Source organism: Pseudophryne corroboree, chromosome 2, assembly GCF_028390025.1.
Source record: "Pseudophryne corroboree isolate aPseCor3 chromosome 2, aPseCor3.hap2, whole genome shotgun sequence".
NCBI classification, from domain to species: domain Eukaryota; kingdom Metazoa; phylum Chordata; class Amphibia; order Anura; family Myobatrachidae; genus Pseudophryne; species Pseudophryne corroboree.
In genome coordinates, this window is record NC_086445.1 from 721,681,348 (window position 1) to 721,699,690 (window position 18,343).

The window sequence follows — 18,343 nt, forward strand, 5'->3', positions numbered from 1 at the left end:
TTTCACAGTGGAACTTACTGTAAATTATTGTTATTGATGACCATAATACTGTAGAAACAAAAATTGGACCTAATTATATGATTTTAGCTGTGATTTTAGCTGTTATTGTCCAAAACAAAAACCCATGAGGGTGGTTTTGCCAAAACCAAAAAACGGTGATGATTTAGAAACAAAACCAAAACACATGGGTCTGCTTACATCCTAATATATAGCAATATATTTAGAAATGTTCAGTAAAAAGTATTATAGAGGAGAATCCCTGCACCTAGGGCTATCTGGAAAAATGCCAAGCAACATGGGGTCCCTCCAGGTGCCCACCAGACAGGGGTACTGATGCTAAGTAGTGTGGTGGAGAGATAGGGGAATTGTTTTTTTACATCCAAAATGGCAGTTTTTCTAAACTTGGTGTAGTTTGGTCATCATTTCACATGGTGACATTTCAGATGACAAAGATTATGAACCTATCAACAGTTTGAGGATGTTGACCTGGTGTCTGTCGATGGTTTGAACAATGTCAACATTTTGATGTCAACATTATTAATGTTGACATGGTTACTGTTGACCATTTGACCAAATACCCTGCCGCAGTGGCATCACAAGGTGGGTGCGGGGGGTGCAGCCCGCACCCGGGTGTCACTCACAGAAGAGTGACACCAAAGTGCTGGCTCCTGCTCAGGGACAGGAGCCAGGTGCTATACTGTAACATTATGTGCAGCAACCCGGCTCCTGTCACCATGTAGGAGCTGGCACTGCAGACACGCCAGTCTCCGGGGGCAGGCTGCAACTCCCTGTCAAAGTCGAAAAATATTGCAGTACACACATCATGTACAAACTACACACAGATGGCCTCCGTGCGTGTACTTGTTCTGCTGTGCATGCGCATATTCGCAATTTGCGTATGGTCGCTCCCGCGGTCCTGCGCATTAGCGCGTGGTATGAGTATTTAAGGTAGAGTTTGTGAACGCATGGAAAAGCCATCAAAACACATTACATATTTAATCCAAATAGTGCATAATGTACACATAGTCTCCATGCACCACACCAGCAAGTTACAACAGTTTAAATGGTATAAGAACAAAGGGATTCACCTTTACAGGATAGGAGGGGACAGAACAAGGTTATAAGGTGGTGTTTGGTATCCAGCTGTAGGGTATTTTAAGGGTAATATTCCGGTGTTGGATTGCAGCAGATCGCACGTTCCTGCGAATAGTTATGTGCAGGAGCAGAATATAGATATAAACTGTATTTACTGCACATTTGGTATGCGGCGGGAACTCAGAGGAGACCACCAACAAGTGCATCTGGGACAGACATCGCACACCTATTCAAACCAACCTATGACCTCTCCTGTACTGTAAATGACCATCCCTGTGTCCAATGGACAAAGAGATTACAGTATCCATTGTGTTAAGTTTTGGTAGATTGTATAAAGGAGCCAGCTGCAGGCCTGTTCACACACAAGACTCTAAAGGTTATCTATCTAGATGACTGAGGACCAGACTGGGTAGCGTGGCGAAAACCAAACACGTATGTACCATTGACTTTAGCCATTCTTCTTTTGTATTGCATTGCTTTGTTATTGTAACCCCCTTTCAGTAATAACATGTTGTGGTGTCGGAACCCGGCATTTTAAATACAAACTGGTGTCGTGTTTTCCTTTCCCTGCTAAGGTTATAAGTGTATTACTATCACATGTACAGCTGTTAAGGGTTCATGGTGTATCTTTGGGTGTGTACGCACTGAGTGTACTTTGTACAGCCAGCGCGGCGTTTGTACGCAAAGTACGTACACGGTACGAGGCTCTGTACGCTAATGGTGTAATAAGTACGTAAGTTGAGGATTAAGTATAGCGGCCGCAGCGGCTCCATTTAAAGTGTATGAAATGTCTTTTTAAAGTGTTGCTTTTAGTCCTGTATGTAAATCAGCATTTACAATTGGGAGCATCATCCGGTTTCCACATACTCACAGCCTAACAGGTTACAGCAGACTTAATCTATCAGCAAAGAGCGGACAAGTTATCCTACGTAACCTTTTCTTGGTCGATGGATACGCTGAAAACTCTACTTGTGTGCTGATTAGATGGCATCTGCTCTGTCTAGTCTGCAGAGGTGCTGGTAGAACCCGTAAAACACACAGGATAAAAAGCTATTTAAAAAATCTGTGAATTTTTTTTTGGCACCAAAAACGTACACAAAAGGGCATTGATACTTTGCATACCCTCACACATTGTTGCAAAACAAAGTTCAAATAAGTTATATTGTATTTGATTCAGATTGGATAATTTATCTGTTAAGTAGATTTAAAAGTACATTTAAAAGTTGCTGCATAGCCTTGATATAGTTTTTTTTTTTAATCTCAGGCCTTAAATAACTTCTGGTGCTTGTATAATGTGTGATTTTTTGTGACAAAGGAAGCCGCATGGTCTGTCCTGCATTTTGGACTAACCACATGGCCTGTCCACCATTTTGGGTAAACCTCATGGATGTGGAAGGGGGAGGAGCAGTGGCCATTTTAGGAAGGTCATTTTCTAAATAGCTGATTTTCAGTCTGCTCAGAACAATCAGTTTCCTTTGTCACATCAAGCACCATTTATGAGTTACCAATGCATTTATTTAACCCATGCCATAGTCAATTACAAATAGTTTCAATTGGGCCTAGTGAGAGTAAATGGTGAGATAAATGCTTGGCTTGGTGTAAGAAATTGCACACAGATAGAAAAAGGAAAGAAAGGGTTTTTCTTTCTTTTTTCCTTCCAAGACTTGTAGAATCTGCTTACTAGGTAGGATAGCCAATGAAATGCAAATTAACTTGTGTAACTGTTTTTTTTTAGCAGTGAAAAGCAAATAGCTTTGATATACAAATAAGAGGTAAGTTGTCACATAGAAGGCTAGTGAATGATACATATATATAATATTATAATTATGTGTATATTTATATCAGTGTATGTTCTGCAAGATAGCTATCCAATCTGAATCATATCATTTAAATTATAGATTATTACAGTCATTATAGATCTGTGTGAAATCGGATACATTTGTTGCTATATAGGTAAATTTGAAATAACAGTATTTTAAGGAAGTAAGTGTAAAGACACAAACGCAGGTCTGCATAAAAGTTTATACAGAACAAGTTGTGTCTAGTGGGCAATAGTAATTAGTATTGTTCACATTTATAGAGTTGTGTGATTTGTATTATTGCATATGCACATTGTTACACGTGGTACAGAACGTGAGGACAGCGTACAAAAACGTGCATGTGGCGCAAGGCCGCACACGTGGCATAGGGGTACGCACGGCTGCATAATTCCGCAAGCTTGTGTAGGGTTGTGTGCGCATAATAAAACCACATGATATTTGTTCAATGAAGACAGTAGCTATGCTACAATAGCACAAAACTATCCAGTTTCTAAAGCAGATTAGTATAAAACTTTTGTTTAAACTGTATTGCCTCTGGGGGTAAAGCTGCCAATCTGAACGAGTGAAAATTTACTGTACAGAAAAACAAAGTGTATTTGAGTGAGCGAAAGCGGAGTGAGTGGATTTGAACCCCAGAAATCGGGTCCCGTGGTACACCAAGCGAGTGGAGGCTTGGTGGCGTGTGGCGGCTGACTCACGTTAATATAGATTGAAATACGTTAGTCGTGAGGAGACTTGCACAGGAGCGTGGTAGGGAATTGTGAATTGTGACCCATGTAGTTTTTTTTTTATACACTCCGGCTGATGTTTCGCAGCTTGTGATTCGATTCCAGTGGTCGTACGGCAGATAGGTAACAAGTACCTATACGCTGTGTGATTGGACCGCGCGTTTGTGGGTGCGATATATAGCGCAACTTGATACCCCTTTTACTAGCTTTTGCGTAAAATTGCGGTATCATTAGCGCTGTGTACAGCATACACAAGCGTGATTTGTGTACAAGTGCATAAAGGGAGTTTTTGAAGGTCTCTCTCAGGAAAATCTCCAACGACAGATACTTTACTGGAAAGGGTAAGTTATTCCTAAAAACTTCCAGTAAATATAGGTCAATTAGGGGCCCTAGGTTAGGTACATCGCCTTCGCTATCGACAGTGTATGGTAGTACTGGCCAACGTGGGCGAGAGTGGGTGGAAGCGCTCGGAGAACTTTCACCGTCGCCTAATATTGAGGATTTTGGTGTTTGTGGGAAAAGGCCCACAATTATGGGAGCCAGTTGCTCAACTAAGGGACGTTTAGCCAGAGGTATTGCAGAACTTAAGGATAAGGATATTTCTGATAAAATCCAGAAAACAAAGGATTAGACATACAGATTATTTAAATTTATGGCAGCAAGAGGGGGAGATGCAAAGGGAATTAGCTCGCGCAGCAGGTTCCAAACCTAGCGGGTAAACAATGGCGACTGCACCACCACCACCACCATATATTGTTGGGGAGGAAGTGGCTACAAGCAATGGTGCATTAGTACAGGATAGGAATGTGATTAATAAATGTGCTAATGCTAACCCTTGCCAGCTGTATCCCATTTTTAATTTTTCCCAGGATTGTGAGCAGGAAGATGATCCCAGCACGATATCAGCACTCTCTCTAGCAGCCACCATACAAGATACTCAGGTGGGCACGGCCCAACCATCAAGAGTTGTAGCAAGGCCCCCTAGCGGAGGGATAAGTGAGGTCATGTCCACAGGTAAGTACGGTACAATACATTATGCAGAAACTATAGCTCCCCACATTATAGAATCAAACCAGAATGATGTAATTGAATTAAATCCTGTCAGCGTAATTGCAGTTCCCAATGGGAAAACTGACAATCAGGGAGTAACTCCCATCAGGAACATTGCCATGCATTGTCCCTGGTCCCGAGCAGAGTTAAGGTCAATTATGTCTGAATTTCCCGATCCCAGAAAAGATCTAGTCGGATGCCAGAGATTCATTAAAGAGTTAGGTAATGCCCATGAGCCTACAAATAAAGATTGGTGAACAGTGCTACGAGTTTGTTTACCCTCAAATATTGACACCACAAAATTCATAGCAGACAGTAAGTTAAATGCAGAAGTACCTCTCACTGATGAATACAATCAGGAAAACGTAAAGCAAATTAATCTGCAACTAGGAGTGTATTTCTCTACTGTTGTCAAATGGAATAAAATTTTCTCCATAAGACAAAAGGAAGGTGAAACAGCATCTGAATATTTCCATCGAACACTATTGTAAATGGCTAGATACACTGGGATCGAGGACATTAAAGATAATGTACATCACAGGGAGGTAGCTGTTACTGTATTAATGGACGGGTTAAAGGAGGCATTAAGAACAAAGGTACAAACCTCTCTACCTAACTCGAGAGGTATCTCGGTGGCTGCATTGAGAGAGTCTGCTATCGAGCAGGACTGGAATATCAGTAAGCACAGGGAGTCTCAGGGGGATAAGCTGGTGACAGTAAGTATAAATGCTCTTACAACAAAACCACATCAGCCAAAACTCCAGACCCCTGATGGTAAGTCACGGTCAATAATATGCTTCTATTGTAAAAAGGATGGACATTTTGCAAGGGACTGTAGGAATACAGATACACATACCATATACCGACCCCCTAGACCAGGATATGAACCACACTACAATTCACATAATTGGGATCAGGGACCACCTAGGAGAAATTATGAGCCACATGCAGGGGAAACAAGGAGGTACCCACCAAGGAGGGATTGGCAGACCTCCAAAAATTCTCAGCTACCCCCCTCACATATTGTAGCTGCCAATGCACTGCGGGAGGGTCCCAATATACAATAGGGGTTGGGCCACACCTGTAGTCTGCAGCCAGTGAACTTGATTGCTAGCCTTAGTAGCGAACCTGAGGTCACGGTTGATGTAGCTGGTGTACCATTACCATTTCTTGTAGATACAAGGGCGGCTAGGTCAGTGTTGAATTCCACATCAGGTATAAAGACCACGGGAAAAATTATTTCAGCAATGGGAGTAACAGGAATGGTGCAACAATACCCTTTGAGTAGACCTGCAGAGATTACGATAGGGCCCTTGCAAACCAAATATTATTTTCTGTTGGCTGCATCGGCTCCAACTAATCTACTCGGCAGAGACTTATTGTGTAAAATGCGGTGTGTCATATATTGTACTCCTGAGGGTGTCTTCTTGGATATACCTGAGAACCACGCTCAAGAAGTGCAAGATATATTAGACACCCCTCAAAAGCTAATGTCGCATTCTACTGTTATAGACAAGTGTCCATCAAAGGTAGAGGAAATGATCTCACAAATACCGGGTTCCCTTTGGACCAAAGATGGACAAGACACTGGATTGATGGCGAATGTAGCTCCAGTAGTAGTACAAGTAAAAGATGGTAGGATAGCTCCAAAAATCCCTCAGTATCCTCTGAAGCCAGAGGTAGAATTAGGAGTGTGCCCCGTTATAGAGCAGCTGCTACAGCAGGGCATCCTAGTCTGGATGTCCAGCACCGCCAATAGTCCCATCTTCCCTGTGAAAAAGAGTGGGGGGAGGGGTTACAGGCTAGTGCAGGATCTAAGGGGAATAAACAAGATAGTTAAGAGTCAATTCCCCATAGTGCCCAATCCAGCTGTCATCCTCATGCAAATTCCCTCTACTGCAAAATTCTTCACTGTCATTGACCTCTGTTCTGATTTCTTTTCTGTCCCTCTTCACCCTGACAGCCAGTACCTTTTTGCCTTTACATACAGGGGAGTACAGTATACCTGGACTCATCTCCCCCAAGGTTTTATTGACAGCCCAAGTATTTTCTCCCAGGCTTTGCATGGCTGTTTACAATCCTTTCAACCTGAGAGTGGATCAGTACTAATACAGTATGTTGATGAGTTATTGTTGTGTTCTGACTCACTCGAATCGTCCTTGAAAGACACGAAACAGCTTCTGTTTCATCTTTCCCAAATGGGACACAAGATTTCAAAGGATAAGTTGCAGTTGTGCCGGACGAGGGTCAAATATTTGGGACATTGCTTGACTCAAGGGCTTAGACACCTCACTGCTGATAGAATACAGGCGATTCGCGACATGACTCTGCCACAAACTCAGCAACAGATCCGCACTTTCCTTGGAATGTGTGGGTGCTGTCGAAACTGGATTCCAGGGTTCTCTATACTGGCTTTACCTTTGCAAGAAATGGTCTCTTCGAACAAACCAGAAAGGATCTCGCACACAGATGAGTCCGAACTTGCGTTTGAGAGACTCAAACAGTGCCTATCACATGCACCTGCATTAGGTATGCCAGATTATGAGAAGCCCTTTGAATTGTACGGTACATAAAGTGCGGGGTGTGCGGCAGGGGTTTTAACTCAGAGACATGGTTATGTCAGCAGACTGGTAGCTTACTACAGTGCACAGTTGGACACTGTAGCGCGGTCTCTCCCCACTTGCTTGCGAAGTGTTGCAGCGATAGCTTTGCTGGTAAGTAAAAGCTAGGACGTAGTGTTAGGACATGACCTGACCATTCATACACCTCATGCAGTATCAGCCTTACTAAACTCAGCCCAAACCAGACATGTCTCATCTACTCAGTTTACAAAGTGGGCATTATCACTGATGGCCCCGGTAAACATCACCATTAAGAGATGCAGCTCACTAAATCCTGCAACTTACTTGCCAAGTGTGCCTGGACAGGCACAAAGGGTGGAGGATGAGAATGTTGGTGAAGGAGGACTGATATGCATGATTGTATGGAATACCTGAATCAGACTTTCACAGCGAGACCTGACATCAGTGACAACCCACTGGAAGGAGTAGACTTTACCTTCTACACTGCTGGTAGTTGCCACAGACAGACAGAATCGGGAGATTTGTGCACTGGATATGCAGTTGTAGATGATGAAGGTATCATAGAAGCTGAACCCCTGGGCCCACCACACTCAGCACAAGTTGCTGAGTTGGTCACCCTAACCAGAGCGTGTGAATTGGCCAAGGGTAAGTCAGCTATTATATACACAGATTCTAGGTACGCCTTTGGAGTAGTGCATGATTTTGGGGCCCTATGGCGCCTCAGAAATTTCATGACGGCAGCTGGCATACCTGTAGCGCATATGTCCCACATCAAAAGGCTTTTGACAGAAATACAGGAACCAGACAGAGTGGCTGTTATCAAGTGCAAAGCACACACTTACAACCAAGACCCAATTGCACTTGGTTACAGCCGGGCAGATGAAGCTGCTAAATCAGCAGCAATCACCCCCATACAAACGAACATCACATCACTGATGACATTTAACACGATCAACACACAACAATTAATCGAAATGCAAAATTTGTGTTTCCTACAGAAAAAGGCAGCCTGGAGGGCAAAGGGGTATGGCCAGGAGTCCTCAGGACTGTGGACAGGTGGACACGTTAAGCCAGTGGCCCCCAGAACATTTCTTCCAAGCCTAGCTGAGGCGGCACACGGTCTGACTCATTTGGGCAAAGAGGGTATGTGCAAGTTGGTAAGAGCCTACTTGTCACGATCCGGGTATCTGGACGCCATTTCTTACCCATCAGATGCCTCCTAAGGCTGGCTCAGCGCTCCAGGACCGGATCCCATCTGTTATCCTAATGTTCACATTCCTGCATCCTCTCCTGTCTCTCTGAGACGCTGTCACAGTAACGCCTTATTACATCTGGCATGGCGTCTCCCGCGGCCTCCGCCGCCGTCCCTGAGCTTCTGCATGCAGAGTGTCAGAGTGGCGATTACGTCAGCCGCGGCCTCCGCTGTGTCCGCGTGGTTGGATGTGCACTTGTCAGCCTGGCGTCTTCTGTCTCCAGTGGCCGGCGCCGCCATTACTGTTTTCATTACCACATGGATTACAAACCAAACTTCCCTCCAAGTGTCTGCATGGGCGCAGCCATCTTGGATTCTGTCAGCTGATCATTTCCTCCAATCTGTTGTCAGTATTGTTAATCTGCATAATTGCCTAGCCAATCCCTTCCTTGCTGCAGGTATAAATACACTGTGCCTGAGCAAGGAAGGCGTCAGTGCTTTGGTTGTCAAACCTAGTTCCTGTTTGTCTCTCTCCTGTGATTGTCTTCCAGGTTCCAGCTCCTGTCTCAAGACTTCCACCATAGAGACCCGCACCAGCATTCCACCTGCGGTGTAGCCTGACTCTCCAATCCATTGTGGATTCATCTGTTTCCAGCTACAACATTACCTGCTTCCAGCCCAGCTTCCAGCAGAGTACAGCTTCTCTTAAAGGGCCGGTGTCCTTTCTACACTTTACCACTCTCCACCGGTATTATTATTTCTCCGCTCTCAAGTTCTATATTTCAGTTCATATTTCATCGCTCCCAAGTTCATTTATTATTTAACTGGTTCCAGCCAGTATCCACTCCGTACTAACAACAGTCTGGTTCCAGCCAGTATCCACAGCAGCCGTTTTATCTTCAGCAACCCAGCTTTTCCTGGAACACCAGCTGGTACAATCCTGGGTTATCTCCATTGCTACAGTCGGGCCTGGTAAGGACTTTCCATCTAGAACTATCTCACACTACCAGTGCCCTGTGGCTCCTGCCATCCTGTAGTACCCAGGAACTGTATTTATTCTTTGCTGACTTTTACGTTTTCTTTTACTGCTGCTGTGTTGCGGAGTTGTCATAATAAACATCATTGACTTTTATCCAAGTTGTCGTGGTCACGCCTTCGGGCAGTTATTATTCATGTTACTTACATGTCCAGGGGTCTGATACAACCTCCCAGGTTCCGGTACATCTCAGCCCCTACAACTGAGGCTGCCTCCCGTCAGCTCAGGCCCTCAGTTGTGACAGTAAGCACTGACCTAATGAATCCAGCCGGAGACCAGGATCAAGCGGCCAGGCCGATGCAAGAACTGGCAGCCCGACTAGAACATCAGGAGGCTGCACAGGGCCACATCATCCGCTGTCTCCAGGATTTCTCTACTCGGCTGGATGGGATTCAGACAACTCTCCGTGGATCAGGCGCGTCTGGTGCGTCAACCACAGTGACTCCAGCTATAACCCCACCCACCTTACCCATTTCTGCTCCACGTCTTCATCTTCCAACGCCAGCAAAATTTGACGGATCTCCAAGATTCTGCAGGGGATTTCTCAACCAGTGTGAGATTCAGTTTGAGCTACAACCTGGCAATTTTCCCAGTGACCGTACAAAAATTGCCTACATTATTTCTCTTCTCAGTGGCTCAGCCCTTGATTGGGCATCACCGTTATGGGAGAGGTCCGACACCCTGCTATCTTCCTACACTGCCTTCGTGTCAACATTCAGGCGCATCTTCGACGAGCCAGGCCGGGTAACCTCAGCTTCATCCGAGATTCTCCATTTACGCCAGGGGTCACGTACTGTAGGACAATATCTGATACAGTTCCAGATCCTGGCATCCGAACTGGCATGGAACGACGAGGCCCTGTATGCTGCATTCTGGCATGGCTTATCTGAGCGTATTAAAGATGAGTTAGCTACCAGAGACTTACCTTCTAAGTTAGATGAGCTAATCTCACTCTGCACGAAAGTTGATTTACGTTTCAGAGAGAGAGCAACTGAGCGTGGAAGATCATCTGCTCCAAAATCTTCTGCTCCTCCTCCTCGTCAACTGTCACCATCTAAAGATGAGCCCATGCAACTTGGCCGTTCCCGTTTAACTCCTGCTGAGCGCCGAAGACGTCTCTCCGAGTCTCTCTGTCTCTATTGTGCAGCTCCGTCTCACACCATTAATGCCTGTCCCAAACGTCCGGGAAACTCCAAATCCTAGCTCGCCAAGGAGAGGGCCAGCTAGGAGTAATGATCTCCTCTCCATCTCCTCAAGATTGTAATCTCCCAGTCTCGCTTCAAGTTGCTCAACGTTATCGGAACGTCATTGCCCTCCTTGATTCCGGAGCAGCTGGGAACTTTATTACCGAAGCCTATGTTAAACGGTGGTCCCTACCCACCGAGAGACTTCCTTCGTCCATTTCTTTAACTGCCGTGGATGGCAGCAAAATTTTTGATGCAGTTATTTCTTTAAGGACTCTACCAGTTCGTCTGAGAGTGGGAGTTCTTCATTCCGAACTTATTTCTTTTTTAGTGATTCCAAAAGCCACACATCCTGTGGTCCTGGGCCTTCCATGGCTCCGTCTTCACAATCCTACAATTGATTGGACGACTACGCAAATCCTGGCATGGGGTTCCTCCTGTGCTGAGACTTGTTTGTTTAAAGTATTGCCTGTCTGTTCTTCCTCCCCCAGGTCGTCTGATGTTCCACCTCCTCCATATCAAGATTTCACGGATGTGTTCAGTAAAGCTTCTGCTGATATCCTTCCTCCTCATAGAGAATGGGACTGCCCGATTGATCTCGTTCCAGGGAAGGTTCCACCTCGAGGCCGAACTTATCCGTTGTCTCTGCCTGAGACGCATTCTATGGAGGAATACATTAAAGAGAACCTAGCAAAGGGGTTCATTCGACCTTCTTCTTCCCCAGCCAGCGCAGGCTTCTTTTTTGTAAAAAAGAAAGATGGTGGTCTGCGGCCGTGCATCGACTACAGAGGTTTGAACGACATTACCATCAAGAACCGTTATCCTTTACCCCTGATTACTGAGCTCTTTGACAGAGTTAGCGGAGCTACCATCTTTACAAAGCTGGACTTGAGAGGTGCATACAATCTCATCCGGATCCGTGAGGGTGACGAGTGGAAGACCGCCTTTAACACCCGTGACGGACATTATGAGTACCTCGTCATGCCCTTCGGATTGAGTAATGCTCCAGCTGTCTTCCAGCATTTTGTCAATGAGATCTTCAGAGACATTCTATACCGTCATGTCGTGGTCTATCTAGACGATATCCTCATTTTTGCCAACGATTTAGAGGAACATCGTTTTTGGGTTAAAGAGGTTCTATCCCGTCTCCGTGTCAATCATCTCTATTGCAAATTAGAGAAATGCGTCTTTGAAGTCAAGTCCATTCCGTTTCTAGGGTACATTGTGTCCGGTTCCGGACTAGAGATGGATCCTGAGAAACTACAAGCAATCCAAAATTGTCCGATACCCTTAACCCTCAAAGGGGTCCAGAGGTTCTTGGGGTTCGCCAACTATTACCGAAAGTTTATACGAGACTTTTCCACCATTGTGGCGCCTATTACTGCTTTCACTAAGAAGGGTGCTAACCCGTCCAAGTGGTCTGAAGAAGCCATGCAAGCATTTCATCTTTTAAAACAAAGGTTCATCTCTGCGCCTGTTCTGAAACAGCCTGACATCGACTCTCCTTTCATCTTAGAGGTGGATGCCTCCTCCGTTGGAGTAGGAGCGGTGTTATCTCAGAGGGCTAAAGATGGCCATTTCACCCTTGCAGTTTCTTCTCCCGGAAGTTCTCCCCAGCTGAGCGCAACTATGCCATTGGCGACCAGGAGTTGCTAGCCATCAAGCTCGCTCTAGAAGAGTGGAGGTATCTGTTGGAGGGAGCTTCTCATTCAATCACCATACTTACAGACCACAAGAACCTTTTATATCTGAAAGGCGCACAATGTCTCAACCCTCGTCAGGCCAGATGGGCACTTTTCTTTTCCAGGTTCGACTTTAAACTCCAGTTCTGTCCGGGCTCTCAGAATCGCAAGGCCGATGCCCTTTCCCGCTCATGGGAGCAAGAAAATGAGTCAGAGTCTTCAGACAAGCATCCTATTATAAATCCGTTGGCATTCTCCACGGTAGGGATGGACTCTACGCCCCCATCAGGGAAAAGTTTTGTGAAACCGATGCTAAGGAAGAAGCTCATGCATTGGGCCCATGCTTCCCGTTTTGCCGGACATACAGGTATCCAAAAAACCCTGGAGTTTATCTCTAGGTCCTATTGGTGGCCAACTCTGAAAAAGGACGTCTTGGAGTTTATTGCATCTTGCCCAAAGTGTGCTCAACATAAGGTATCCCGCCAGTCGCCTGCGGGGTAACTGGTTCCACTATCTGTTCCCCGTCGACCTTGGACCCATTTGTCGATGGATTTTATTACAGATTTACCCATGTGCAACAAGTTCAATACCATCTGGGTGGTAGTTGACCGGTTCACCAAGATGGCACACTTCATTCCTCTTACCGGTCTTCCGTCAGCTTCCAAGTTGGCTCAAGTATTCATACAAGAGATCTTCCGACTCCACGGTCTTCCTGAAGAAATTATCTCAGATCGAGGAGTTCAATTCACAGCCAAATTCTGGCGAAGTTTATGTCAAGTCCTTCAAGTCAAGCTAAAGTTTTCCACGGCTTACCATCCTCAGACCAATGGTCAAACCGAGAGGGTGCATCAGGACTTGGAGGCCTTCCTTCGCATCTATGTGTCCTCCTCTCAAGATGACTGGGTTCAATTACTTCCCTGGGCCGAGTTCTGTCATAACAACCAGTATCATTCTTCATCTGCTTCAACACCATTCTTCACTAACTTTGGATTCCACCCTAAAGTCCCTGATTTCCAACCGCTTCCAGCAACTTCTGTTCCCGCAGTGGATATCACCTTGCATCAGTTTGCCAATATCTGGAAGAGCGTACGATCAGCTCTGCTCAAGGCATCGTTCAGGTACAAGAAGTTTGCGGATAAGAAGCGTCGAGCAGTTCCTGCTCTCAAGGTGGGTGATCGGGTATGGTTATCCACGAAGAATTTGAGGTTAAGAGTTCCCAGTATGAAGTTTGCACCTCGCTATATCTGTCCTTTCAAGATTGAACAAGTCATCAATCCTGTTGCTTACAGACTCCAGTTGCCTCCCTTCTTAAAAATACCCAGGACATTCCATGTTTCCCTGTTGAAACCGCTGATCTTGAATCGGTTTCATTCCTCACTTCCTCCAACTCCGAAAGTCCAAACTCAACGAGGCGTTGAGTATGAAGTGGCCAAGATCTTGGACTCACGTCACCGTTACGGTCAATTACAATATCTTATTGACTGGAAGGGTTATGGCCCTGAGGAACGTTCATGGACCAATGCTTCTGATGTCCATGCTCCTGCCTTGGTCCGGAGATTCCATTCCAAGTTTCCTCAAAAGCCAAAGAAGTGTCCTGGGGCCACTCCTAAAGGGGGGGGTGCTGTCACGATCCGGGTATCTGGACGCCATTTCTTACCCACCAGATGCCTCCTAAGGCTGGCTCAGCGCTCCAGGACCGGATCCCATCTGTTATCCTAATGTTCACATTCCTGCATCCTCTCCTGTCTCTCTGAGACGCTGTCACAGTAACGCCTTATTACATCTGGCATGGCGTCTCCCGCGGCCTCCGCCGCCGTCCCTGAGCTTCTGCATGCAGAGTGTCAGAGTGGCGATTACGTCAGCCGCGGCCTCCGCTGTGTCCGCGTGGTTGGATGTGCACTTGTCAGCCTGGCGTCTCCTGTCTCCAGTGGCCGGCGCCGCCATTACTGTTTTCATTACCACATGGATGACAAACCAAACTTCCCTCCAAGTGTCTGCATGGGCGCAGCCATCTTGGATTCTGTCAGCTGATCATTTCCTCCAATCTGTTGTCAGTATTGTTAATCTGCATAATTGCCTAGCCAATCCCTTCCTTGCTGCAGGTATAAATACACTGTGCCTGAGCAAGGAAGGCGTCAGTGCTTTGGTTGTCAAACCTAGTTCCTGTTTGTCTCTCTCCTGTGATTGTCTTCCAGGTTCCAGCTCCTGTCTCAAGACTTCCACCATAGAGACCCGCACCAGCATTCCACCTGCGGTGTAGCCTGACTCTCCAATCCATTGTGGATTCATCTGTTTCCAGCTACAACATTACCTGCTTCCAGCCCAGCTTCCAGCAGAGTACAGCTTCTCTTAAAGGGCCGGTGTCCTTTCTACACTTTACCACTCTCCACCGGTATTATTATTTCTCCGCTCTCAAGTTCTATATTTCAGTTCATATTTCATCGCTCCCAAGTTCATTTATTATTTAACTGGTTCCAGCCAGTATCCACTCCGTACTAACAACAGTCTGGTTCCAGCCAGTATCCACAGCAGCCGTTTTATCTTCAGCAACCCAGCTTTTCCTGGAACACCAGCTGGTACAATCCTGGGTTATCTCCATTGCTACAGTCGGGCCTGGTAAGGACTTTCCATCTAGAACTATCTCACACTACCAGTGCCCTGTGGCTCCTGCCATCCTGTAGTACCCAGGAACTGTATTTATTCTTTGCTGACTTTTACGTTTTCTTTTACTGCTGCTGTGTTGCGGAGTGGTCATAATAAACATCATTGACTTTTATCCAAGTTGTCGTGGTTACGCCTTCGGGCAGTTATTATTCATGTTACTTACATGTCCAGGGGTCTGATACAACCTCCCAGGTTCCGGTACATCTCAGCCCCTACAACTGAGGCTGCCTCCCGTCAGCTCAGGCCCTCAGTTGTGACACTACTGGTGTGCATCAGGAATCTCTTTTCATGCAGGTAAGAGAGCAATGACATGTTTTACTTGCTTGAGGAAGAATATTGGAAAGACAATACCAACAGAGCCATCCCATATCCCTCCTACAGACGGACCTTTTCAGGTAATACAAATTGATTTCATACAGTTACCACCCTGTAGGAATATGAAATATGTGTTTGCTTGTATTGATGTATTTTCCAACTGGGTAGAAGCGTTCCCTGCTGCCACAAATACTGCGACGTTCACTGCAAAGAAAATTGTGCAGGAATTTGTGTGTAGATATGGTATCCCTAGAATAATTGAAAGTGACAGGGGTACCCATTTTACAGGTGAAGTCTTTCAGGTCATGTGCAAACTGATTGGAATTAATAGCAAGCTGCAAACTCCGTACCGTCCACAGGCGAGTGCAATGGTAGAGAGAGTGAACAGCACTATTAAGAACAAGCTGAGCAAATTAATGGCTTAAACTGGATTGTTGTGGCCAGAAGCTTTGCCACTAGTGTTGTACAGCATCAGAACCACTCCCAGGTTTCCCCTTAACTTATCACCCTTTGAAATTCTTTTTGGTCGACAACCTCATGTAATGAGAGACCCCCAGGATGATTTGAAATGTAATAATGAAGTGACTGTGAAATATTTGGTTGGGATAAGCCAGCAGCTGAGAAATCAACAAAGAAATTTAAAGCTGGTGATTCCTGACCTACCGAACAGTAATTGTCATGACATTGAGCCTGGGGATTATGTGATGATTCAAAATTTCTTATGCTCAGGTTGCCTCATAGACAGGTGGGAAGGACCATACCAAGTCTTATTAACCAGCACGACAGCATTGAAGGTCGCCGAAAGAGAGACTTGGGTCCACTCGTCCCACTGCAAGAAGGTCGCTGACCCGGAGAGAACTCGTGACAAAGAGCAGAGTGTAGAGAATCTTGTATCACTGGAGTGTTTGTTCCGGGAAAGTTGAGAGGCAGGACTGTTGAAGGGCATCTGAGCATAGAGAGAAACAAGATATAGAACGGTTGTCGCACCATTTTCTTTTTTCACCTCCCCTGCATTTTCCTTTCTTTTCTCCTTCTAATTTTCCTCCTTTCCCCTAACGAAATCGATCACAAGAGTCTGCGTTTCAGGTTCTGTTAGTAATTCTGGCTTTGATTAGGACAATTTGTTTTGGTGAGGGTCCCAGAGAGGTCGAGCAGGGATCTGGATTGGGTTCTGATGGCGAGTATGAATTTGTAGGATCTCAGGAGCAGCACATCACTCAAGTAAAGGCTGGCATCAGTAAGCGCTTTGGTAGTCAGGGAGCTCGGAGGCACTGTGAAGGGTTATTGTCTGATGAATATTGTGTTTGTAGGAATTGTGAGAATATAGTAGAGGATGGGTGCATCCAGAGATGTCAGTCCAACCTTAATATCGACATGGACCGCCATCCATTGAGTGATTACCACTCACTAGTGGGTAAGGTCTTAAACCAAATGGAATGCTGGGTGTGCTCACAAGTACCTCAAGGTCAGAGCAAGTCAGGATTAGTACCATACCCTTTAAGCAATAGATGAGGTACTCGAATTGCGGTGTGGGAGACCGGTGGACAAGAAATTCATTATCTCTAGGCCCCCTAATTTGAAGCTCCACCAGTATCATGTAGACAGGTCCTTATTGTGTTTTAGTATTTCCAATTACCAAAAACCGGGAAAATGGGAAGTGACGTGGAATAACCAGACAATGACCTTTTCACACAGAGCTGATAGGATACCCATAGACTCTGAACTTGTACGACAAATAGCCAACAGTGGGAGGTATTTTCGGTATAGGTATACCCGTGGAAGCAAGACCATGTGGGTTGGAAGAGTACCGTCAGGGTATTGTGCTCATATCATCCAGCCCGATACTTGTACTAAGCAGATGGGAGAACTAGGGTTTGGTTTCTTTACTTAGAAAGTTAGCAATATGGTGATGTTATATTTTGTCCCCTATGTCCTCCCAGATGATGCATATTTCATATGTGGGAGGAAGGCGTACAAGTGGCTTGCCCCGAGCTCAGAGGGATTGTGTTATATTGGGAGAGTACTACCGGAGGTCATGACCATAACCCATGATAAAATGAAATACGTTCACCGTAGTGCTCAGGCTCCTTATACTTATACTCACTATGAACACATCATCAAGAGACACCTCATAGATAGGGCAGAGCATGCAGCCTCTGATTTGATCCACGAATCCACCGGGATTCAGTTCCTTCTCGCATTAGACATTACCCGTACTGCCAGAGTAGCTATAAATTATAGGTATATCCATGCGCTAGCGAACTTGATAGATAATATCACTGAGATGTATGACGACACCTTCAGGTATACGGGAAGGGAGTTACAAGCTTGCAAGAAGGAACTGATTCAGCACAGGATGGTCCTTAATTATGTCACAGCCGTGACAGGTGGGTACTGTGTTACTCTGGCATCTCAATATGGTGTGAAGTGCTGTACATATATTATAAACAGCACTGACGACCCAACGGAGATCATTGATCAAAAGATGGACGATATCTTGCAGTTGAAGTGGGAGTTCAGGAGGAAGCACAACCTTACCTTAGTGACTGTGAGTAATGAACTGACAAGCTGGGTCTCATGGTTGAACCCACGCATATGGTTCTCAGGTTCAGGAGAGTGGGCTCAAAATGTCATTATGAGTGTGGGGAAGTTTCTCCTTTGTATCCTGGGAGTCGTCATAATTATTGGTTCGATATTTAGGTGTGTTCAAATTCTAATGTGGCGCAAGCACGGCACAAATTTGATGAGTCTAAGGAGCGAGGGCGCTGTTATAGCAGCATATTTAATTTACGACCCATCCATAGAGACAGTGTTATGATAAGGATTGCAAATGAATTTCATGGCCTGTTTCTTTCACACGTTTTTCTTTGTCTCCCCCTCTGCCCAAATACATCCAACCGGAAAAGACGTCAGCCCTACCCAAAATGTTTATGTGAATGTATTTTTATATATGTGTCTTATCTTGATCTCTGCAACCTCCAGCTAATGGCACACA